This window comes from Schistocerca americana, chromosome 2 (genome assembly GCF_021461395.2).
Source record: "Schistocerca americana isolate TAMUIC-IGC-003095 chromosome 2, iqSchAmer2.1, whole genome shotgun sequence".
NCBI classification, from domain to species: Eukaryota; Metazoa; Arthropoda; class Insecta; order Orthoptera; family Acrididae; genus Schistocerca; species Schistocerca americana.
Window position 1 is genome coordinate 40,285,689 of NC_060120.1, and position 20,304 is coordinate 40,305,992.

Genomic DNA, 20,304 nt, shown 5'->3' on the forward strand with positions numbered 1-20,304 from the left:
ATTTTGAATCAGCCGTGTAAACTTCAGCCCGAAACCCATTCTGGTCATGACTTTCCGTAAATAAAAATGACTTATTCGATCAAATGCATTTTTAAAATCTACCAATAAAATCCCAGCAGTCCGCACCCTGGCACTTTTGACATATCCTATACAGTCTCTATATGCCAAAATAGCATCGAAGATATTTCGATCTCTTACCGCGCACGTCTGATTGTCACTGAGGACTTTCGGCAGAACTTGCTTCATCCTAATTGCGACACACCGTGCCACAATTTTGTAATCCGAGTTTAACAAAGTTATAGGTCGGACATTGTCAATGCTCGGCACAGCTGTGGTTTTCGGAACGAGGGCAATACAGCCCTCTTCAAATTCTGCCGGTATAGCAATGCCGTTTTGAATGTCATTGGCAACTGCAAGTAGAGTATCGCTCAGAACATTAAAAAACTTGAGATAAAATTCTACCGGTATCCCATCTACACCGGGAGATTTCCCCCGCGGACTGCCGTGAACAGCCTCCCTTAGTTCCTCAAGAGTAAAGGGTGCGTTAAGATGAGCCCTATCGGTGCGGCTCAAAACATTTGGCGTCTGTTGCAATAGCCACCGCATCGCTCCAGGAATCACAGCGACATCGTTGAAAAGAGACGCAAAGTGCTCAGAAATTTCCCGTTCAATTCGGCCCACGTCAGAGGTTTTCGTACCGTCACGTGTGATCCAAGTATCAATGCGTAACTTCGCGCGCCTCCTTCTCTCTCTATTTAGATGGTACACAGATAAGGCCTCCCCATCCACGACACCTACCGGCTGACTGCGAATAACCGGGCCGTCACATTTCTGCCTCAGTTCGTGGAACAGTTTGGCCTTAAACTGCTTGAGAGTAGGATGAAGTTCAGGCTGGGCTGTAACTCGCTGGGCGAGATCACGCAGACAACTCTGATAAAAACGCGCTGTCTCACGACGCCAATGTGCAGCTTCGCGGCTAAAATTAATTAAAAATGCCCTTATAGCCGGCTTAGCAACCTTCACCCACCACTCAAGAGTGCTGCGTGCTGCAGGCTTGGTCTGCAAGACGCTTTGCCACATGACGGTAAACTTTCGATTAAAATGTACATCACTTAAAAGGCTGCAGTTAAACTTCCACAACGGCTTCCGACGAGGAATACGGGGAAGAGATAAAATGAGTCGACATACATAACCACAGTGATCAGAAAAAAGTACTGGATGAACTTCTGCCTCCAAAACATTAGTCACAAGCGGGGACGACACATAAATCCTGTCAAGACGACTATGGCCCGTGGGATAAAAATAGGTAAACTCCGTTGTGTGAGGGTGGAGCACACGCCACGTATCTCGGAGCCGGAGGCCATCAACTAGAGCAGAAAGTCCCGGACACCTATTGGGTCTAGGCTCCTGGTCCCTGTCGTCTATAACAGCATTAAAATCTCCCCCAACAACTAAGTTGTCCCGATTTCGGTGAAGAAAATAACAGAAGTCCTGAGAATAAAATCGATTCCTTGCAGGCGTGCTACCAGAAGGGGCATAAACATTAACAAAAACAAAACCATGAACAGTACACGCAATAGCACGGCCATCCGGCAAACAGTCAATACCTTGCACGTCATGACCAGAACGGACTAAAATCACCGTGCCTGTACCTTCCAATGACACGACGTTATCAATAACAATAAAATCTGTAAAAGTAGCAAAAAACGACAAGGCGTCACGCGTAACTTCTTGTAGAAATGCTATATGACAATTATTGGCACGTAAAAAGGCGTGCAGGGCGGACACCTTGTACTGACTACGCATTTTGTTTACATTGACAGTAACAACATTCCACTGACGTGGATCAGACGCCATACGGAGATAAAAAAACACAAAAGAAACGAACAGACAACAGGAAAACCTGCATCACCAGTTAAAATGTGTGCCGCAGAATAGACAGGTTATGCACGGGTTGAAGTCCCGTCATCCGTTTCCTCCACATCTGCCGACCAATCCAGCTGGTCACGGGGAGGAGGGGGCTTGGGCACGCTCGCAAACTCCATAGGCGCGTCTGCTGGAGATCCGGACACCACCGTGGGGGAGGAAGCTAAGGAAGGTGTCGACCCAGGGTCACGCACAGACGTATGAGTGCGCCGAGGGTGTGGGTCGCCAGATTTGCGTTTGACAGGCATTTGAGCAGACGGCACAGCGTCCATGGCCAAGTCAACGTCCGTTTCGGAACCCTGCGTGCGCAAAATATCTTTAAGCCGGCGAACAGCCACGTCACGCTTACTGTCGGCAGGGGTGGTTTTCTTTGCCGGCTGACTGCGAGAAATGTGTCGTTGCTGGCCACGGCCCGACGTCAACGCCGGCCGGGACGCAACTTCAACACTCTGCGGGGTCCGCTGCGAACCTTGCTGTGTCGGTTGGGACTGGGACGGCACGACGGCCCGACGGACCGGCGACGGGCTGCGAACCCGTCCGGAAAAGAAACCTGATTCCAATCGACCAGAAGTACTGGCACAGCGCAAACGTTGAGGGTTGCTAGTGCCGGCAGTATTCCGCTCGCGTCGCGATTTGGGGGCCTCTGGAAACGAAAAACTCTCGTGGCGGTGGCCAGTAACATGGTCGGAAGTAGCCACACTCGCGGACGCAGCACGCGTGGGGAACACAGGGGCGGGTTCTGATCCTGACAGCGTCACATCTCCCGCGACCGATTCCGAGACTGCCACAGAGTTTACTGAGGTAGCGGATTCTAATACTGATGGCGTCTCAACAGCCAGAGCAGACAATGAAGCCGTACGGAACGCAGCGTCAGTGACGAGGCTAGATTCTGTGAATGGCACGCGTTCGGGAACGAGTGCTGACACTGTGTGTTGCGCACTAACGGAAACGTCCTGCGACGCAGTCACATTTTCCGAAAGAGAACTAACAGTCACTTCCGACACAACGCTATGTATTGGCAAAGAGGGTGAGGTGTCCATTTCAGTAGCGTCCGCCGGTACGGCGGTTTCCTCAGCGCGTCGCGCGTCGCGGGGGGTGGAACCAATGGCGACTGCTGCCCACGTCATCTCGTCCTGACTACTGCCACGTGGCAGCTGTACCGGCCGCCTACGCGCAGGACAGTCCTGCCGGAAATGACCAGTACTATTACAAAAAGAACACGTCTGGGGCTGACCGCTGTACGTTATGAAAGCACGTTGTCCTTTAATATAAACAAAAGAAGGAATATGTTTCTTCACTATCATTTTTACACTACGGATACCGTTATCCACTTGAAAAAGATAAGCAGCAGACCATTTTTCCTTTGACACCGACAAAACAGTCCCATAAGGCGTCAAAGCACTCGAAATCGTTTCGTTCCTCATTTCAAACGGGAGATTGAAAACACGCACTGTCCGTATACCGAAACCAGCATTAGACAACACAACATTACTAATTCTGCCATCAAAGTGCTTAAATTGTCGCACACCGTCATTGGCCGATACAAGAGTGTCACACATTTCGGGAGTTGGCAACTTCAAAAACAAAGAGTTCAAAAAGGAATCCAATTGTAAACCAAGAACGTCACTGTCCGTTAAATTCAAATCCTCGCGAAGCCATTTATGAATTTCGAAAGCGGACGGCCGAATTACCGATCGATCAAAGGCGCACTGAATGTTATTCTGACGATCCTCGGAATCACCGTGATCCATAGTACTCACTTCACTAAAAAGTACAGCACAGATGAAAAACCGCGCCGCGAAGCAACCGCCGCCGCCGCCACGAAGCACCCGTAAACACCGCCCGACACGCCGGAGCGAGCGCGCGATGTGTTCGGGCCCACGACTCCGAAGAGACTAAATACTGTTCCCGCCCGGGATCGAACCGGGGACCTTCTGCGTGTGAAGCAGACGTGATAACCGCTACACTACGGAAACGACGGACCTGAGGAGTCCATCCTTGTTCATTCGAACTTGCCTCAGACTTTCTCTCGTCCGCGAATGCACACACGACAGTTCTTTTGTCAGCCTGGAACCCATCACAGCCGAGGGCTCAAGAAGTCTTCGGGGCGCTTGAGAGGGTGTCTGCCGTAGCACCCCTAACGAGATAGCGGCGTTTCGCGCAGTCGTTATTGCAAGTCATATCAGCAAAAGCAATCACTTTCTCAGCAGCAGGCAGTGCGAGCCCAGCGGCAGCTCTACATGAAGGTACCAATAGCCCAGGAAGGCCGCCGACCGCGGGAATTCGCGCCGCCCCCATCCCGCCAGCGTACACGAGACTTCCAGGACACCCTGGACGACATCGAGGGACTGGAATAATTGGCATTCGCCGTGTCACAGGGCTCGTTGGTCTAGGGGTATGATTCCTGCTTAGGGTGCAGGAGGTCCCGGGTTCAAATCCCGGACGAGCCCTAGCGTTTTGTGCAAACTGATCGCACGTCAGTGGCTGAGTCAGCGCAAAAAGCTCGCCGTCAATATCAAATGAATTTCTTATTCGATGTGAGCAATTGACACTCGGGTCCGACGCGTGAAGGCGATTACGAAGGTTTCGGGTACAGATGGTAGCAGATGCATGTTAGTACGTCTTGCTTAAAGTGATGAAAAAGTGTTTCCGCCCGGGATCGAACCGGGGACCTTCTGCGTGTTAGGCAGACGTGATAACCGCTACACCACGGAAACTGCTTGTGTGCACCTTACTTCACAGACAACTTGTAGTGATGTTGCCATCGTAACTAAAAAATTCGATAAATGTGGTACTTGCAAAACGAAGGGACATGCAGCAGATCCACACACGACGTGGCTCATTGGAGGACAATACGACATAGGCAGGAAAATACTGTTCCCGCCCGGGATCGAACTGGGGACCTTCTGCGTGTGAAGCAGACGTGATAACCGCTACACTACGGAAACGACGGACCTGAGGAGTCCATCCTTGTTCATTCGAAGTTGCCTCAGACTTTCTCTCGTCCGCGAATGCACACACGACAGTTCTTTTGTCAGCCTGGAACCCATCACAGCCGAGGGCTCAAGAAGTCTTCGGGGCGCTTGAGAGGGTGTCTGCCGTAGCACCCCTAACGAGATAGCGGCGTTTCGCGCAGTCGTTATTGCAAGTCATATCAGCAAAAGCAATCACTTTCTCAGCAGCAGGCAGTGCGAGCCCAGCGGCAGCTCTACATGAAGGTACCAATAGCCCAGGAAGGCCGCCGACCGCGGGAATTCGCGCCGCCCCCATCCCGCCAGCGTACACGAGACTTCCAGGACACCCTGGACGACATCGAGGGACTGGAATAATTGGCATTCGCCGTGTCACAGGGCTCGTTGGTCTAGGGGTATGATTCCTGCTTAGGGTGCGGGAGGTCCCGGGTTCAAATCCCGGACGAGCCCTAGCGTTTTGTGCAAACTGATCGCACGTCAGTGGCTGAGTCAGCGCAAAAAGCTCGCCGTCAATATCAAATGAATTTCTTATTCGATGTGAGCAATTGACACTCGGGTCCGACGCGTGAAGGCGATTACGAAGGTTTCGGGTACAGATGGTAGCAGATGCATGTTAGTACGTCTTGCTTAAAGTGATGAAAAAGTGTTTCGGCCCGGGATCGAACCGGGGACCTTCTGCGTGTTAGGCAGACGTGATAACCGCTACACCACGGAAACTGCTTGTGTGCACCTTACTTCACAGACAACTTGTAGTGATGTTGCCATCGTAACTAAAAAATTCGATAAATGTGGTACTTGCAAAACGAAGGGACATGCAGCAGATCCACACACGACGTGGCTCATTGGAGGACAATACGACATAGGCAGGAAAATACTGTTCCCGCCCGGGATCGAACTGGGGACCTTCTGCGTGTGAAGCAGACGTGATAACCGCTACACTACGGAAACGACGGACCTGAGGAGTCCATCCTTGTTCATTCGAACTTGCCTCAGACTTTCTCTCGTCCGCGAATGCACACACGACAGTTCTTTTGTCAGCCTGGAACCCATCACAGCCGAGGGCTCAAGAAGTCTTCGGGGCGCTTGAGAGGGTGTCTGCCGTAGCACCCCTAACGAGATAGCGGCGTTTCGCGCAGTCGTTATTGCAAGTCATATCAGCAAAAGCAATCACTTTCTCAGCAGCAGGCAGTGCGAGCCCAGCGGCAGCTCTACATGAAGGTACCAATAGCCCAGGAAGGCCGCCGACCGCGGGAATTCGCGCCGCCCCCATCCCGCCAGCGTACACGAGACTTCCAGGACACCCTGGACGACATCGAGGGACTGGAATAATTGGCATTCGCCGTGTCACAGGGCTCGTTGGTCTAGGGGTATGATTCCTGCTTAGGGTGCGGGAGGTCCCGGGTTCAAATCCCGGACGAGCCCTAGCGTTTTGTGCAAACTGATCGCACGTCAGTGGCTGAGTCAGCGCAAAAAGCTCGCCGTCAATATCAAATGAATTTCTTATTCGATGTGAGCAATTGACACTCGGGTCCGACGCGTGAAGGCGATTACGAAGGTTTCGGGTACAGATGGTAGCAGATGCATGTTAGTACGTCTTGCTTAAAGTGATGAAAAAGTGTTTCGGCCCGGGATCGAACCGGGGACCTTCTGCGTGTTAGGCAGACGTGATAACCGGTACACCACGGAAACTGCTTGTGTGCACCTTACTTCACAGACAACTTGTAGTGATGTTGCCATCGTAACTAAAAAATTCGATAAATGTGGTACTTGCAAAACGAAGGGACATGCAGCAGATCCACACACGACGTGGCTCATTGGAGGACAATACGACATAGGCAGGAAAATACTGTTCCCGCCCGGGATCGAACTGGGGACCTTCTGCGTGTGAAGCAGACGTGATAACCGCTACACTACGGAAACGACGGACCTGAGGAGTCCATCCTTGTTCATTCGAACTTGCCTCAGACTTTCTCTCGTCCGCGAATGCACACACGACAGTTCTTTTGTCAGCCTGGAACCCATCACAGCCGAGGGCTCAAGAAGTCTTCGGGGCGCTTGAGAGGGTGTCTGCCGTAGCACCCCTAACGAGATAGCGGCGTTTCGCGCAGTCGTTATTGCAAGTCATATCAGCAAAAGCAATCACTTTCTCAGCAGCAGGCAGTGCGAGCCCAGCGGCAGCTCTACATGAAGGTACCAATAGCCCAGGAAGGCCGCCGACCGCGGGAATTCGCGCCGCCCCCATCCCGCCAGCGTACACGAGACTTCCAGGACACCCTGGACGACATCGAGGGACTGGAATAATTGGCATTCGCCGTGTCACAGGGCTCGTTGGTCTAGGGGTATGATTCCTGCTTAGGGTGCAGGAGGTCCCGGGTTCAAATCCCGGACGAGCCCTAGCGTTTTGTGCAAACTGATCGCACGTCAGTGGCTGAGTCAGCGCAAAAAGCTCGCCGTCAATATCAAATGAATTTCTTATTCGATGTGAGCAATTGACACTCGGGTCCGACGCGTGAAGGCTATTACGAAGGTTTCGGGTACAGATGGTAGCAGATGCATGTTAGTACGTCTTGCTTAAAGTGATGAAAAAGTGTTTCCGCCCGGGATCGAACCGGGGACCTTCTGCGTGTTAGGCAGACGTGATAACCGCTACACCACGGAAACTGCTTGTGTGCACCTTACTTCACAGACAACTTGTAGTGATGTTGCCATCGTAACTAAAAAATTCGATAAATGTGGTACTTGCAAAACGAAGGGACATGCAGCAGATCCACACACGACGTGGCTCATTGGAGGACAATACGACATAGGCAGGAAAATACTGTTCCCGCCCGGGATCGAACTGGGGACCTTCTGCGTGTGAAGCAGACGTGATAACCGCTACACTACGGAAACGACGGACCTGAGGAGTCCATCCTTGTTCATTCGAACTTGCCTCAGACTTTCTCTCGTCCGCGAATGCACACACGACAGTTCTTTTGTCAGCCTGGAACCCATCACAGCCGAGGGCTCAAGAAGTCTTCGGGACGCTTGAGAGGGTGTCTGCCGTAGCACCCCTAACGAGATAGCGGCGTTTCGCGCAGTCGTTATTGCAAGTCATATCAGCAAAAGCAATCACTTTCTCAGCAGCAGGCAGTGCGAGCCCAGCGGCAGCTCTACATGAAGGTACCAATAGCCCAGGAAGGCCGCCGACCGCGGGAATTCGCGCCGCCCCCATCCCGCCAGCGTACACGAGACTTCCAGGACACCCTGGACGACATCGAGGGACTGGAATAATTGGCATTCGCCGTGTCACAGGGCTCGTTGGTCTAGGGGTATGATTCCTGCTTAGGGTGCAGGAGGTCCCGGGTTCAAATCCCGGACGAGCCCTAGCGTTTTGTGCAAACTGATCGCACGTCAGTGGCTGAGTCAGCTCAAAAAGCTCGCCGTCAATATCAAATGAATTTCTTATTCGATGTGAGCAATTGACACTCGGGTGCGACGCGTGAAGGCGATTACGAAGGTTTCGGGTACAGATGGTAGCAGATGCATGTTAGTACGTCTTGCTTAAAGTGATGAAAAAGTGTTTCGGCCCGGGATCGAACCGGGGACCTTCTGCGTGTTAGGCAGACGTGATAACCGCTACACCACGGAAACTGCTTGTGTGCACCTTACTTCACAGACAACTTGTAGTGATGTTGCCATCGTAACTAAAAAATTCGATAAATGTGGTACTTGCAAAACGAAGGGACATGCAGCAGATCCACACACGACGTGGCTCATTGGAGGACAATACGACATAGGCAGGAAAATACTGTTCCCGCCCGGGATCGAACTGGGGACCTTCTGCGTGTGAAGCAGACGTGATAACCGCTACACTACGGAAACGACGGACCTGAGGAGTCCATCCTTGTTCATTCGAACTTGCCTCAGACTTTCTCTCGTCCGCGAATGCACACACGACAGTTCTTTTGTCAGCCTGGAACCCATCACAGCCGAGGGCTCAAGAAGTCTTCGGGGCGGTTGAGAGGGTGTCTGCCGTAGCACCCCTAACGAGATAGCGGCGTTTCGCGCAGTCGTTATTGCAAGTCATATCAGCAAAAGCAATCACTTTCTCAGCAGCAGGCAGTGCGAGCCCAGCGGCAGCTCTACATGAAGGTACCAATAGCCCAGGAAGGCCGCCGACCGCGGGAATTCGCGCCGCCCCCATCCCGCCAGCGTACACGAGACTTCCAGGACACCCTGGACGACATCGAGGGACTGGAATAATTGGCATTCGCCGTGTCACAGGGCTCGTTGGTCTAGGGGTATGATTCCTGCTTAGGGTGCAGGAGGTCCCGGGTTCAAATCCCGGACGAGCCCTAGCGTTTTGTGCAAACTGATCGCACGTCAGTGGCTGAGTCAGCGCAAAAAGCTCGCCGTCAATATCAAATGAATTTCTTATTCGATGTGAGCAATTGACACTCGGGTCCGACGCGTGAAGGCGATTACGAAGGTTTCGGGTACAGATGGTAGCAGATGCATGTTAGTACGTCTTGCTTAAAGTGATGAAAAAGTGTTTCCGCCCGGGATCGAACCGGGGACCTTCTGCGTGTTAGGCAGACGTGATAACCGCTACACCACGGAAACTGCTTGTGTGCACCTTACTTCACAGACAACTTGTAGTGATGTTGCCATCGTAACTAAAAAATTCGATAAATGTGGTACTTGCAAAACGAAGGGACATGCAGCAGATCCACACACGACGTGGCTCATTGGAGGACAATACGACATAGGCAGGAAAATACTGTTCCCGCCCGGGATCGAACTGGGGACCTTCTGCGTGTGAAGCAGACGTGATAACCGCTACACTACGGAAACGACGGACCTGAGGAGTCCATCCTTGTTCATTCGAACTTGCCTCAGACTTTCTCTCGTCCGCGAATGCACACACGACAGTTCTTTTGTCAGCCTGGAACCCATCACAGCCGAGGGCTCAAGAAGTCTTCGGGACGCTTGAGAGGGTGTCTGCCGTAGCACCCCTAACGAGATAGCGGCGTTTCGCGCAGTCGTTATTGCAAGTCATATCAGCAAAAGCAATCACTTTCTCAGCAGCAGGCAGTGCGAGCCCAGCGGCAGCTCTACATGAAGGTACCAATAGCCCAGGAAGGCCGCCGACCGCGGGAATTCGCGCCGCCCCCATCCCGCCAGCGTACACGAGACTTCCAGGACACCCTGGACGACATCGAGGGACTGGAATAATTGGCATTCGCCGTGTCGCAGGGCTCGTTGGTCTAGGGGTATGATTCCTGCTTAGGGTGCAGGAGGTCCCGGGTTCAAATCCCGGACGAGCCCTAGCGTTTTGTGCAAACTGATCGCACGTCAGTGGCTGAGTCAGCTCAAAAAGCTCGCCGTCAATATCAAATGAATTTCTTATTCGATGTGAGCAATTGACACTCGGGTGCGACGCGTGAAGGCGATTACGAAGGTTTCGGGTACAGATGGTAGCAGATGCATGTTAGTACGTCTTGCTTAAAGTGATGAAAAAGTGTTTCGGCCCGGGATCGAACCGGGGACCTTCTGCGTGTTATGCAGACGTGATAACCGCTACACCACGGAAACTGCTTGTGTGCACCTTACTTCACAGACAACTTGTAGTGATGTTGCCATCGTAACTAAAAAATTCAATAAATGTGGTACTTGCAAAACGAAGGGACATGCAGCAGATCCACACACGACGTGGCTCATTGGAGGACAATACGACATAGGCAGGAAAATACTGTTCCCGCCCGGGATCGAACTGGGGACCTTCTGCGTGTGAAGCAGACGTGATAACCGCTACACTACGGAAACGACGGACCTGAGGAGTCCATCCTTGTTCATTCGAACTTGCCTCAGACTTTCTCTCGTCCGCGAATGCACACACGACAGTTCTTTTGTCAGCCTGGAACCCATCACAGCCGAGGGCTCAAGAAGTCTTCGGGGCGCTTGAGAGGGTGTCTGCCGTAGCACCCCTAACGAGATAGCGGCGTTTCGCGCAGTCGTTATTGCGAGTCATATCAGCAAAAGCAATCACTTTCTCAGCAGCAGGCAGTGCGAGCCCAGCGGCAGCTCTACATGAAGGTACCAATAGCCCAGGAAGGCCGCCGACCGCGGGAATTCGCGCAGCCCCCATCCCGCCAGCGTACACGAGACTTCCAGGACACCCTGGACGACATCGAGGGACTGGAATAATTGGCATTCGCCGTGTCACAGGGCTCGTTGGTCTAGGGGTATGATTCCTGCTTAGGGTGCAGCAGGTCCCGGGTTCAAATCCCGGACGAGCCCTAGCGTTTTGTGCAAACTGATCGCACGTCAGTGGCTGAGTCAGCTCAAAAAGCTCGCCGTCAATATCAAATGAATTTCTTATTCGATGTGAGCAATTGACACTCGGGTGCGACGCGTGAAGGCGATTACGAAGGTTTCGGGTACAGATGGTAGCAGATGCATGTTAGTACGTCTTGCTTAAAGTGATGAAAAAGTGTTTCGGCCCGGGATCGAACCGGGGACCTTCTGCGTGTTAGGCAGACGTGATAACCGCTACACCACGGAAACTGCTTGTGTGCACCTTACTTCACAGACAACTTGTAGTGATGTTGCCATCGTAACTAAAAAATTCAATAAATGTGGTACTTGCAAAACGAAGGGACATGCAGCAGATCCACACACGACGTGGCTCATTGGAGGACAATACGACATAGGCAGGAAAATACTGTTCCCGCCCGGGATCGAACTGGGGACCTTCTGCGTGTGAAGCAGACGTGATAACCGCTACACTACGGAAACGACGGACCTGAGGAGTCCATCCTTGTTCATTCGAACTTGCCTCAGACTTTCTCTCGTCCGCGAATGCACACACGACAGTTCTTTTGTCAGCCTGGAACCCATCACAGCCGAGGGCTCAAGAAGTCTTCGGGACGCTTGAGAGGGTGTCTGCCGTAGCACCCCTAACGAGATAGCGGCGTTTCGCGCAGTCGTTATTGCAAGTCATATCAGCAAAAGCAATCACTTTCTCAGCAGCAGGCAGTGCGAGCCCAGCGGCAGCTCTACATGAAGGTACCAATAGCGCAGGAAGGCCGCCGACCGCGGGAATTCGCGCCGCCCCCATCCCGCCAGCGTACACGAGACTTCCAGGACACCCTGGACGACATCGAGGGACTGGAATAATTGGCATTCGCCGTGTCACAGGGCTCGTTGGTCTAGGGGTATGATTCCTGCTTAGGGTGCAGGAGGTCCCGGGTTCAAATCCCGGACGAGCCCTAGCGTTTTGTGCAAACTGATCGCACGTCAGTGGCTGAGTCAGCTCAAAAAGCTCGCCGTCAATATCAAATGAATTTCTTATTCGATGTGAGCAATTGACACTCGGGTGCGACGCGTGAAGGCGATTACGAAGGTTTCGGGTACAGATGGTAGCAGATGCATGTTAGTACGTCTTGCTTAAAGTGATGAAAAAGTGTTTCGGCCCGGGATCGAACCGGGGACCTTCTGCGTGTTAGGCAGACGTGATAACCGCTACACCACGGAAACTGCTTGTGTGCACCTTACTTCACAGACAACTTGTAGTGATGTTGCCATCGTAACTAAAAAATTCAATAAATGTGGTACTTGCAAAACGAAGGGACATGCAGCAGATCCACACACGACGTGGCTCATTGGAGGACAATACGACATAGGCAGGAAAATACTGTTCCCGCCCGGGATCGAACTGGGGACCTTCTGCGTGTGAAGCAGACGTGATAACCGCTACACTACGGAAACGACGGACCTGAGGAGTCCATCCTTGTTCATTCCAACTTGCCTCAGACTTTCTCTCGTCCGCGAATGCACACACGACAGTTCTTTTGTCAGCCTGGAACCCATCACAGCCGAGGGCTCAAGAAGTCTTCGGGGCGCTTGAGAGGGTGTCTGCCGTAGCACCCCTAACGAGATAGCGGCGTTTCGCGCAGTCGTTATTGCGAGTCATATCAGCAAAAGCAATCACTTTCTCAGCAGCAGGCAGTGCGAGCCCAGCGGCAGCTCTACATGAAGGTACCAATAGCCCAGGAAGGCCGCCGACCGCGGGAATTCGCGCCGCCCCCATCCCGCCAGCGTACACGAGACTTCCAGGACACCCTGGACGACATCGAGGGACTGGAATAATTGGCATTCGCCGTGTCACAGGGCTCGTTGGTCTAGGGGTATGATTCCTGCTTAGGGTGCAGCAGGTCCCGGGTTCAAATCCCGGACGAGCCCTAGCGTTTTGTGCAAACTGATCGCACGTCAGTGGCTGAGTCAGTTCAAAAAGCTCGCCGTCAATATCAAATGAATTTCTTATTCGATGTGAGCAATTGACACTCGGGTGCGACGCGTGAAGGCGATTACGAAGGTTTCGGGTACAGATGGTAGCAGATGCATGTTAGTACGTCTTGCTTAAAGTGATGAAAAAGTGTTTCGGCCCGGGATCGAACCGGGGACCTTCTGCGTGTTAGGCAGACGTGATAACCGCTACACCACGGAAACTGCTTGTGTGCACCTTACTTCACAGACAACTTGTAGTGATGTTGCCATCGTAACTAAAAAATTCAATAAATGTGGTACTTGCAAAACGAAGGGACATGCAGCAGATCCACACACGACGTGGCTCATTGGAGGACAATACGACATAGGCAGGAAAATACTGTTCCCGCCCGGGATCGAACTGGGGACCTTCTGCGTGTGAAGCAGACGTGATAACCGCTACACTACGGAAACGACGGACCTGAGGAGTCCATCCTTGTTCATTCGAAGTTGCCTCAGACTTTCTCTCGTCCGCGAATGCACACACGACAGTTCTTTTGTCAGCCTGGAACCCATCACAGCCGAGGGCTCAAGAAGTCTTCGGGGCGCTTGAGAGGGTGTCTGCCGTAGCACCCCTAACGAGATAGCGGCGTTTCGCGCAGTCGTTATTGCAAGTCATATCAGCAAAAGCAATCACTTTCTCAGCAGCAGGCAGTGCGAGCCCAGCGGCAGCTCTACATGAAGGTACCAATAGCCCAGGAAGGCCGCCGACCGCGGGAATTCGCGCCGCCCCCATCCCGCCAGCGTACACGAGACTTCCAGGACACCCTGGACGACATCGAGGGACTGGAATAATTGGCATTCGCCGTGTCACAGGGCTCGTTGGTCTAGGGGTATGATTCCTGCTTAGGGTGCAGGAGGTCCCGGGTTCAAATCCCGGACGAGCCCTAGCGTTTTGTGCAAACTGATCGCACGTCAGTGGCTGAGTCAGCGCAAAAAGCTCGCCGTCAATATCAAATGAATTTCTTATTCGATGTGAGCAATTGACACTCGGGTCCGACGCGTGAAGGCGATTACGAAGGTTTCGGGTACAGATGGTAGCAGATGCATGATAGTACGTCTTGCTTAAAGTGATGAAAAAGTGTTTCCGCCCGGGATCGAACCGGGGACCTTCTGCGTGTTAGGCAGACGTGATAACCGCTACACCACGGAAACTGCTTGTGTGCACCTTACTTCACAGACAACTTGTAGTGATGTTGCCATCGTAACTAAAAAATTCAATAAATGTGGTACTTGCAAAACGAAGGGACATGCAGCAGATCCACACACGACGTGGCTCATTGGAGGACAATACGACATAGGCAGGAAAATACTGTTCCCGCCCGGGATCGAACTGGGGACCTTCTGCGTGTGAAGCAGACGTGATAACCGCTACACTACGGAAACGACGGACCTGAGGAGTCCATCCTTGTTCATTCGAAGTTGCCTCAGACTTTCTCTCGTCCGCGAATGCACACACGACAGTTCTTTTGTCAGCCTGGAACCCATCACAGCCGAGGGCTCAAGAAGTCTTCGGGGCGCTTGAGAGGGTGTCTGCCGTAGCACCCCTAACGAGATAGCGGCGTTTCGCGCAGTCGTTATTGCAAGTCATATCAGCAAAAGCAATCACTTTCTCAGCAGCAGGCAGTGCGAGCCCAGCGGCAGCTCTACATGAAGGTACCAATAGCCCAGGAAGGCCGCCGACCGCGGGAATTCGCGCCGCCCCCATCCCGCCAGCGTACACGAGACTTCCAGGACACCCTGGACGACATCGAGGGACTGGAATAATTGGCATCGCCGTGTCACAGGGCTCGTTGGTGTAGGGGTATGATTCCTGCTTAGGGTGCAGGAGGTCCCGGGTTCAAATCCCGGACGAGCCCTAGCGTTTTGTGCAAACTGATCGCACGTCAGTGGCTGAGTCAGCGCAAAAAGCTCGCCGTCAATATTAAATGAATTTCTTATTCGATGTGAGCAATTGACACTCGGGTCCGACGCGTGAAGGCGATTACGAAGGTTTCGGGTACAGATGGTAGCAGATGCATGTTAGTACGTCTTGCTTAAAGTGATGAAAAAGTGCTTCCGCCCGGGATCGAACCGGTGACCTTCTGCGTGTTAGGCAGACGTGATAACCGCTACACCACGGAAACTGCTTGTGTGCACCTTACTTCACAGACAACTTGTAGTGATGTTGCCATCGTAACTAAAAAAATTCAATAAATGTGGTACTTGCAAAACGAAGGGACATGCAGCAGATCCACACACGACGTGGCTCATTGGACGACAATACGACATAGGCAGGAAAATACTGTTCCCGCCCGGGATCGAACTGGGGACCTTCTGCGTGTGAAGCAGACGTGATAACCGCTACACTACGGAAACGACGGACCTGAGGAGTCCATCCTTGTTCATTCGAACTTGCCTCAGACTTTCTCTCGTCCGCGAATGCACACACGACAGTTCTTTTGTCAGCCTGGAACCCATCACAGCCGAGGGCTCAAGAAGTCTTCGGGGCGCTTGAGAGGGTGTCTGCCGTAGCACCCCTAACGAGATAGCGGCGTTTCGCGCAGTCGTTATTGCAAGTCATATCAGCAAAAGCAATCACTTTCTCAGCAGCAGGCAGTGCGAGCCCAGCGGCAGCTCTACATGAAGGTACCAATAGCCCAGGAAGGCCGCCGACCGCGGGAATTCGCGCCGCCCCCATCCCGCCAGCGTACACGAGACTTCCAGGACACCCTGGACGACATCGAGGGACTGGAATAATTGGCATTCGCCGTGTCACAGGGCTCGTTGGTCTAGGGGTATGATTCCTGCTTAGGGTGCAGGAGGTCCCGGGTTCAAATCCCGGACGAGCCCTAGCGTTTTGTGCAAACTGATCGCACGTCAGTGGCTGAGTCAGCTCAAAAAGCTCGCCGTCAATATCAAATGAATTTCTTATTCGATGTGAGCAATTGACACTCGGGTCCGACGCGTGAAGGCGATTACAAAGGTTTCGGGTACAGATGGTAGCAGATGCATGTTAGTACGTCTTGCTTAAAGTGATGAAAAAGTGTTTCCGCCCGGGATCGAACCGGGGACCTTCTGCGTGTTAGGCAGACGTGATAACCGCTACACCACGGAAACTGCTTGTGTGCACCTTACTTCACAGACAACTTGTAGTGATGTTGCCATCGTAACTAAAAAATTCAATAAATGTGGTACTTGCAAAACGAAGGGACATGCAGCAGATCCACACACGACGTGGCTCATTGGAGGACAATACGACATAGACAGGAAAATACTGTTCCCGCCCGGGATCGAAATTGGGACCTTCTGCGTGTGAAGCAGACGTGATAACCGCTACACTACGGAAACGACGGACCTGAGGAGTCCATCCTTGTTTATTCGAACTTGCCTCAGACTTTCTCTCGTCCGCGAATGCACACACGACAGTTCTTTTGTCAGCCTGGAACCCATCATAGCCGAGGGCTCAAGAAGTCTTCGGGGCGCTTGAGAGGGTGTCTGCCGTAGCACCCCTAACGAGATAGCGGCGTTTCGCGCAGTCGTTATTGCAAGTCATATCAGCAAAAGCAATCACTTTCTCAGCAGCAGGCAGTGCGAGCGCAGCGGCAGCTCTACATGAAGGTACCAATAGCCCAGGAAGGCCGCCGACCGCGGGAATTCGCGCCGCCCCCATCCCGCCAGCGTACACGAGACTTCCAGGACACCCTGGACGACATCGAGGGACTGGAATAATTGGCATTCGCCGTGTCACAGGGCTCGTTGGTCTAGGGGTATGATTCCTGCTTAGGGTGCAGGAGGTCCCGGGTTCAAATCCCGGACGAGCCCTAGCGTTTTGTGCAAACTGATCGCACGTCAGTGGCTGAGTCAGCTCAAAAAGCTCGCCGTCAATATCAAATGAATTTCTTATTCGGTGTGAGCAATTGACACTCGGGTCCGACGCGTGAAGGCGATTACAAAGGTTTCGGGTACAGATGGTAGCAGATGCATGTTAGTACGTCTTGCTTAAAGTGATGAAAAAGTGTTTCCGCCCGGGATCGAACCGGGGACCTTCTGCGTGTTAGGCAGACGTGATAACCGCTACACCACGGAAACTGCTTGTGTGCACCTTACTTCACAGACAACTTGTAGTGATGTTGCCATCGTAACTAAAAAATTCAATAAATGTGGTACTTGCAAAACGAAGGGACATGCAGCAGATCCACACACGACGTGGCTCATTGGAGGACAATACGACATAGGCAGGAAAATACTGTTCCCGCCCGGGATCGAAATTGGGACCTTCTGCGTGTGAAGCAGACGTGATAACCGCTACACTACGGAAACGACGGACCTGAGGAGTCCATCCTTGTTTATTCGAACTTGCCTCAGACTTTCTCTCGTCCGCGAATGCACACACGACAGTTCTTTTGTCAGCCTGGAACCCATCACAGCCGAGGGCTCAAGAAGTCTTCGGGGCGCTTGAGAGGGTGTCTGCCGTAGCACCCCTAACGAGATAGCGGCGTTTCGCGCAGTCGTTATTGCAAGTCATATCAGCAAAAGCAATCACTTTCTCAGCAGCAGGCAGTGCGAGCCCAGCGGCAGCTCTACATGAAGGTACCAATAGCCCAGGAAGGCCGCCGACCGCGGGAATTCGCGCCGCCCCCATCCCGCCAGCGTACACGAGACTTCCAGGACACCCTGGACGACATCGAGGGACTGGAATAATTGGCATTCGCCGTGTCACAGGGCTCGTTGGTCTAGGGGTATGATTCCTGCTTAGGGTGCAGGAGCTCCCGGGTTCAAATCCCGGACGAGCCCTAGCGTTTTGTGCAAACTGATCGCACGTCAGTGGCTGAGTCAGCTCAAAAAGCTCGCCGTCAATATCAAATGAATTTCTTATTCGATGTGAGCAATTGACACTCGGGTCCGACGCGTGAAGGCGATTACGAAGGTTTCGGGTACAGATGGTAGCAGATGCATGTTAGTACGTCTTGCTTAAAGTGATGAAAAAGTGTTTCCGCCCGGGATCGAACCGGGGACCTTCTGCGTGTTAGGCAGACGTGATAACCGCTACACCACGGAAACTGCTTGTGTGCACCTTACTTCACAGACAACTTGTAGTGATGTTGCCATCGTAACTAAAAAATTCAATAAATGTGGTACTTGCAAAACGAAGGGACATGCAGCAGATCCACACACGACGTGGCTCATTGGAGGACAATACGACATAGGCAGGAAAATACTGTTCCCGCCCGGGATCGAACTTCGGACCTTCTGCGTGTGAAGCAGACGTGATAACCGCTACACTACGGAAACGACGGACCTGAGGAGTCCATCCTTGTTCATTCGAACTTGCCTCAGACTTTCTCTCGTCCGCGAATGCACACACGACAGTTCTTTTGTCAGCCTGGAACCCATCACAGCCGAGGGCTCAAGAAGTCTTCGGGGCGCTTGAGAGGATGTCTGCCGTAGCACCCCTAACGAGATAGCGGCGTTTCGCGCAGTCGTTATTGCAAGTCATATCAGCAAAAGCAATCACTTTCTCAGCAGCAGGCAGTGCGAGCCCAGCGGCAGCTCTACATGAAGGTACCAATAGCCCAGGAAGGCCGCCGACCGCGGGAATTCGCGCCGCCCCCATCCCGCCAGCGTACACGAGACTTCCAGGACACCCTGGACGACATCGAGGGACTGGAATAATTGGCATTCGCCGTGTCACAGGGCTCGTTGGTCTAGGGGTATGATTCCTGCTTAGGGTGCAGGAGCTCCCGGGTTCAAATCCCGGACGAGCCCTAGCGTTTTGTGCAAACTGATCGCACGTCAGTGGCTGAGTCAGCTCAAAAAGCTCGCCGTCAATATCAAATGAATTTCTTATTCGATGTGAGCAATTGACACTCGGGTCCGACGCGTGAAGGCGATTACGAAGGTTTCGGGTACAGATGGTAGCAGATGCATGTTAGTACGTCTTGCTTAAAGTGATGAAAAAGTGTTTCCGCCCGGGATCGAACCGGGGACCTTCTGCGTGTTAGGCAGACGTGATAACCGCTACACCACGGAAACTGCTTGTGTGCACCTTACTTCACAGACAACTTGTAGTGATGTTGCCATCGTAACTAAAAAATTCAATAAATGTGGTACTTGCAAAACGAAGGGACATGCAGCAGATCCACACACGACGTGGCTCATTGGAGGACAATACGACATAGGCAGGAAAATACTGTTCCCGCCCGGGATCGAACTTGGGACCTTCTGCGTGTGAAGCAGACGTGATAACCGCTACACTACGGAAACGACGTACCTGAGGAGTCCATCCTTGTTCATTCGAACTTGCCTCAGACTTTCACTCGTCCGCGAATGCACACACGACAGTTCTTTTGTCAGCCTGGAACCCATCACAGCCGAGGGCTCAAGAAGTCTTCGGGGCGCTTGAGAGGGTGTCTGCCGTAGCACCCCTAACGAGATAGCGGCGTTTCGCGCAGTCGTTATTGCAAGTCATATCAGCAAAAGCAATCACTTTCTCAGCAGCAGGCAGTGCGAGCCCAGCGGCAGCTCTACATGAAGGTACCAATAGCCCAGGAAGGCCGCCGACCGCGGGAATTCGCGCCGCCCCCATCCCGCCAGCGTACACGAGACTTCCAGGACACCCTGGACGACATCGAGGGACTGGAATAATTGGCATTCGCCGTGTCAAAGGGCTCGTTGGTCTAGGGGTATGATTCCTGCTTAGGGTGCAGGAGGTCCCGGGTTCAAATCCCGGACGAGCCCTAGCGTTTTGTGCAAACTGATCTCACGTCAGTGGCTGAGTCAGCGCAAAAAGCTCGCCGTCAATATTAAATGAATTTCTTATTCGATGTGAGCAATTGACACTCGGGTCCGACGCGTGAAGGCGATTACGAAGGTTTCGGGTACAGATGGTAGCAGATGCATGTTAGTACGTCTTGCTTAAAGTGATGAAAAAGTGCTTCCGCCCGGGATCGAACCGGGGACCTTCTGCGTGTTAGGCAGACGTGATAACCGCTACACCACGGAAACTGCTTGTGTGCACCTTACTTCACAGACAACTTGTAGTGATGTTGCCATCGTAACTAAAAAATTCAATAAATGTGGTACTTGCAAAACGAAGGGACATGTAGCAGATCCA

At 52.5% G+C, this 20,304-nt stretch overlaps 50 non-coding genes across 50 annotated transcripts; 17 read left to right on the top strand and 33 right to left on the bottom strand.

The window, feature by feature from the left end:
• Window positions 1-3,829: 3,829 nt before the first annotated feature.
• Trnav-cac lies at window positions 3,830-3,902 on the bottom strand. The gene has a single exon. It is a non-coding gene; the product is annotated as a tRNA-Val (tRNA).
• A 402-nt stretch (window positions 3,903-4,304) lies between these two features.
• Trnap-agg lies at window positions 4,305-4,376 on the top strand. Its single transcript has one exon. It is a non-coding gene; the product is annotated as a tRNA-Pro (tRNA).
• A 194-nt stretch (window positions 4,377-4,570) lies between these two features.
• On the bottom strand, window positions 4,571-4,643 carry Trnav-aac. Its single transcript has one exon. It is a non-coding gene; the product is annotated as a tRNA-Val (tRNA).
• A 158-nt stretch (window positions 4,644-4,801) lies between these two features.
• Trnav-cac lies at window positions 4,802-4,874 on the bottom strand. Its single transcript has one exon. It is a non-coding gene; the product is annotated as a tRNA-Val (tRNA).
• Window positions 4,875-5,276: 402 nt separating this feature from the next.
• Trnap-agg lies at window positions 5,277-5,348 on the top strand. Its single transcript has one exon. It is a non-coding gene; the product is annotated as a tRNA-Pro (tRNA).
• Window positions 5,349-5,542: 194 nt separating this feature from the next.
• Trnav-aac lies at window positions 5,543-5,615 on the bottom strand. Its single transcript has one exon. It is a non-coding gene; the product is annotated as a tRNA-Val (tRNA).
• A 158-nt stretch (window positions 5,616-5,773) lies between these two features.
• Trnav-cac lies at window positions 5,774-5,846 on the bottom strand. The gene has a single exon. It is a non-coding gene; the product is annotated as a tRNA-Val (tRNA).
• A 402-nt stretch (window positions 5,847-6,248) lies between these two features.
• Window positions 6,249-6,320, top strand: Trnap-agg. The gene has a single exon. It is a non-coding gene; the product is annotated as a tRNA-Pro (tRNA).
• Window positions 6,321-6,514: 194 nt separating this feature from the next.
• Trnav-aac lies at window positions 6,515-6,587 on the bottom strand. The gene has a single exon. It is a non-coding gene; the product is annotated as a tRNA-Val (tRNA).
• A 158-nt stretch (window positions 6,588-6,745) lies between these two features.
• Trnav-cac lies at window positions 6,746-6,818 on the bottom strand. Its single transcript has one exon. It is a non-coding gene; the product is annotated as a tRNA-Val (tRNA).
• A 402-nt stretch (window positions 6,819-7,220) lies between these two features.
• Trnap-agg lies at window positions 7,221-7,292 on the top strand. Its single transcript has one exon. It is a non-coding gene; the product is annotated as a tRNA-Pro (tRNA).
• Window positions 7,293-7,486: 194 nt separating this feature from the next.
• Trnav-aac lies at window positions 7,487-7,559 on the bottom strand. The gene has a single exon. It is a non-coding gene; the product is annotated as a tRNA-Val (tRNA).
• A 158-nt stretch (window positions 7,560-7,717) lies between these two features.
• Trnav-cac lies at window positions 7,718-7,790 on the bottom strand. Its single transcript has one exon. It is a non-coding gene; the product is annotated as a tRNA-Val (tRNA).
• Window positions 7,791-8,192: 402 nt separating this feature from the next.
• On the top strand, window positions 8,193-8,264 carry Trnap-agg. The gene has a single exon. It is a non-coding gene; the product is annotated as a tRNA-Pro (tRNA).
• A 194-nt stretch (window positions 8,265-8,458) lies between these two features.
• Trnav-aac lies at window positions 8,459-8,531 on the bottom strand. The gene has a single exon. It is a non-coding gene; the product is annotated as a tRNA-Val (tRNA).
• Window positions 8,532-8,689: 158 nt separating this feature from the next.
• On the bottom strand, window positions 8,690-8,762 carry Trnav-cac. The gene has a single exon. It is a non-coding gene; the product is annotated as a tRNA-Val (tRNA).
• A 402-nt stretch (window positions 8,763-9,164) lies between these two features.
• On the top strand, window positions 9,165-9,236 carry Trnap-agg. Its single transcript has one exon. It is a non-coding gene; the product is annotated as a tRNA-Pro (tRNA).
• Window positions 9,237-9,430: 194 nt separating this feature from the next.
• On the bottom strand, window positions 9,431-9,503 carry Trnav-aac. The gene has a single exon. It is a non-coding gene; the product is annotated as a tRNA-Val (tRNA).
• A 158-nt stretch (window positions 9,504-9,661) lies between these two features.
• Trnav-cac lies at window positions 9,662-9,734 on the bottom strand. Its single transcript has one exon. It is a non-coding gene; the product is annotated as a tRNA-Val (tRNA).
• Window positions 9,735-10,136: 402 nt separating this feature from the next.
• Trnap-agg lies at window positions 10,137-10,208 on the top strand. Its single transcript has one exon. It is a non-coding gene; the product is annotated as a tRNA-Pro (tRNA).
• A 194-nt stretch (window positions 10,209-10,402) lies between these two features.
• Trnav-aac lies at window positions 10,403-10,475 on the bottom strand. Its single transcript has one exon. It is a non-coding gene; the product is annotated as a tRNA-Val (tRNA).
• A 158-nt stretch (window positions 10,476-10,633) lies between these two features.
• Window positions 10,634-10,706, bottom strand: Trnav-cac. The gene has a single exon. It is a non-coding gene; the product is annotated as a tRNA-Val (tRNA).
• A 402-nt stretch (window positions 10,707-11,108) lies between these two features.
• Trnap-agg lies at window positions 11,109-11,180 on the top strand. Its single transcript has one exon. It is a non-coding gene; the product is annotated as a tRNA-Pro (tRNA).
• A 194-nt stretch (window positions 11,181-11,374) lies between these two features.
• On the bottom strand, window positions 11,375-11,447 carry Trnav-aac. Its single transcript has one exon. It is a non-coding gene; the product is annotated as a tRNA-Val (tRNA).
• A 158-nt stretch (window positions 11,448-11,605) lies between these two features.
• On the bottom strand, window positions 11,606-11,678 carry Trnav-cac. The gene has a single exon. It is a non-coding gene; the product is annotated as a tRNA-Val (tRNA).
• Window positions 11,679-12,080: 402 nt separating this feature from the next.
• Trnap-agg lies at window positions 12,081-12,152 on the top strand. The gene has a single exon. It is a non-coding gene; the product is annotated as a tRNA-Pro (tRNA).
• Window positions 12,153-12,346: 194 nt separating this feature from the next.
• Window positions 12,347-12,419, bottom strand: Trnav-aac. The gene has a single exon. It is a non-coding gene; the product is annotated as a tRNA-Val (tRNA).
• A 158-nt stretch (window positions 12,420-12,577) lies between these two features.
• On the bottom strand, window positions 12,578-12,650 carry Trnav-cac. Its single transcript has one exon. It is a non-coding gene; the product is annotated as a tRNA-Val (tRNA).
• Window positions 12,651-13,052: 402 nt separating this feature from the next.
• Trnap-agg lies at window positions 13,053-13,124 on the top strand. The gene has a single exon. It is a non-coding gene; the product is annotated as a tRNA-Pro (tRNA).
• Window positions 13,125-13,318: 194 nt separating this feature from the next.
• Trnav-aac lies at window positions 13,319-13,391 on the bottom strand. Its single transcript has one exon. It is a non-coding gene; the product is annotated as a tRNA-Val (tRNA).
• A 158-nt stretch (window positions 13,392-13,549) lies between these two features.
• On the bottom strand, window positions 13,550-13,622 carry Trnav-cac. The gene has a single exon. It is a non-coding gene; the product is annotated as a tRNA-Val (tRNA).
• A 402-nt stretch (window positions 13,623-14,024) lies between these two features.
• Trnap-agg lies at window positions 14,025-14,096 on the top strand. Its single transcript has one exon. It is a non-coding gene; the product is annotated as a tRNA-Pro (tRNA).
• A 194-nt stretch (window positions 14,097-14,290) lies between these two features.
• Window positions 14,291-14,363, bottom strand: Trnav-aac. Its single transcript has one exon. It is a non-coding gene; the product is annotated as a tRNA-Val (tRNA).
• Window positions 14,364-14,521: 158 nt separating this feature from the next.
• On the bottom strand, window positions 14,522-14,594 carry Trnav-cac. Its single transcript has one exon. It is a non-coding gene; the product is annotated as a tRNA-Val (tRNA).
• A 401-nt stretch (window positions 14,595-14,995) lies between these two features.
• On the top strand, window positions 14,996-15,067 carry Trnap-agg. Its single transcript has one exon. It is a non-coding gene; the product is annotated as a tRNA-Pro (tRNA).
• Window positions 15,068-15,261: 194 nt separating this feature from the next.
• Trnav-aac lies at window positions 15,262-15,334 on the bottom strand. Its single transcript has one exon. It is a non-coding gene; the product is annotated as a tRNA-Val (tRNA).
• Window positions 15,335-15,493: 159 nt separating this feature from the next.
• On the bottom strand, window positions 15,494-15,566 carry Trnav-cac. Its single transcript has one exon. It is a non-coding gene; the product is annotated as a tRNA-Val (tRNA).
• A 402-nt stretch (window positions 15,567-15,968) lies between these two features.
• Trnap-agg lies at window positions 15,969-16,040 on the top strand. The gene has a single exon. It is a non-coding gene; the product is annotated as a tRNA-Pro (tRNA).
• Window positions 16,041-16,234: 194 nt separating this feature from the next.
• Trnav-aac lies at window positions 16,235-16,307 on the bottom strand. The gene has a single exon. It is a non-coding gene; the product is annotated as a tRNA-Val (tRNA).
• Window positions 16,308-16,465: 158 nt separating this feature from the next.
• On the bottom strand, window positions 16,466-16,538 carry Trnav-cac. Its single transcript has one exon. It is a non-coding gene; the product is annotated as a tRNA-Val (tRNA).
• Window positions 16,539-16,940: 402 nt separating this feature from the next.
• Trnap-agg lies at window positions 16,941-17,012 on the top strand. The gene has a single exon. It is a non-coding gene; the product is annotated as a tRNA-Pro (tRNA).
• A 194-nt stretch (window positions 17,013-17,206) lies between these two features.
• Window positions 17,207-17,279, bottom strand: Trnav-aac. The gene has a single exon. It is a non-coding gene; the product is annotated as a tRNA-Val (tRNA).
• A 158-nt stretch (window positions 17,280-17,437) lies between these two features.
• Window positions 17,438-17,510, bottom strand: Trnav-cac. Its single transcript has one exon. It is a non-coding gene; the product is annotated as a tRNA-Val (tRNA).
• A 402-nt stretch (window positions 17,511-17,912) lies between these two features.
• On the top strand, window positions 17,913-17,984 carry Trnap-agg. Its single transcript has one exon. It is a non-coding gene; the product is annotated as a tRNA-Pro (tRNA).
• Window positions 17,985-18,178: 194 nt separating this feature from the next.
• Trnav-aac lies at window positions 18,179-18,251 on the bottom strand. Its single transcript has one exon. It is a non-coding gene; the product is annotated as a tRNA-Val (tRNA).
• Window positions 18,252-18,884: 633 nt separating this feature from the next.
• Trnap-agg lies at window positions 18,885-18,956 on the top strand. Its single transcript has one exon. It is a non-coding gene; the product is annotated as a tRNA-Pro (tRNA).
• Window positions 18,957-19,150: 194 nt separating this feature from the next.
• On the bottom strand, window positions 19,151-19,223 carry Trnav-aac. Its single transcript has one exon. It is a non-coding gene; the product is annotated as a tRNA-Val (tRNA).
• A 158-nt stretch (window positions 19,224-19,381) lies between these two features.
• On the bottom strand, window positions 19,382-19,454 carry Trnav-cac. The gene has a single exon. It is a non-coding gene; the product is annotated as a tRNA-Val (tRNA).
• A 402-nt stretch (window positions 19,455-19,856) lies between these two features.
• On the top strand, window positions 19,857-19,928 carry Trnap-agg. Its single transcript has one exon. It is a non-coding gene; the product is annotated as a tRNA-Pro (tRNA).
• A 194-nt stretch (window positions 19,929-20,122) lies between these two features.
• On the bottom strand, window positions 20,123-20,195 carry Trnav-aac. Its single transcript has one exon. It is a non-coding gene; the product is annotated as a tRNA-Val (tRNA).
• Window positions 20,196-20,304: the final 109 nt, after the last annotated feature.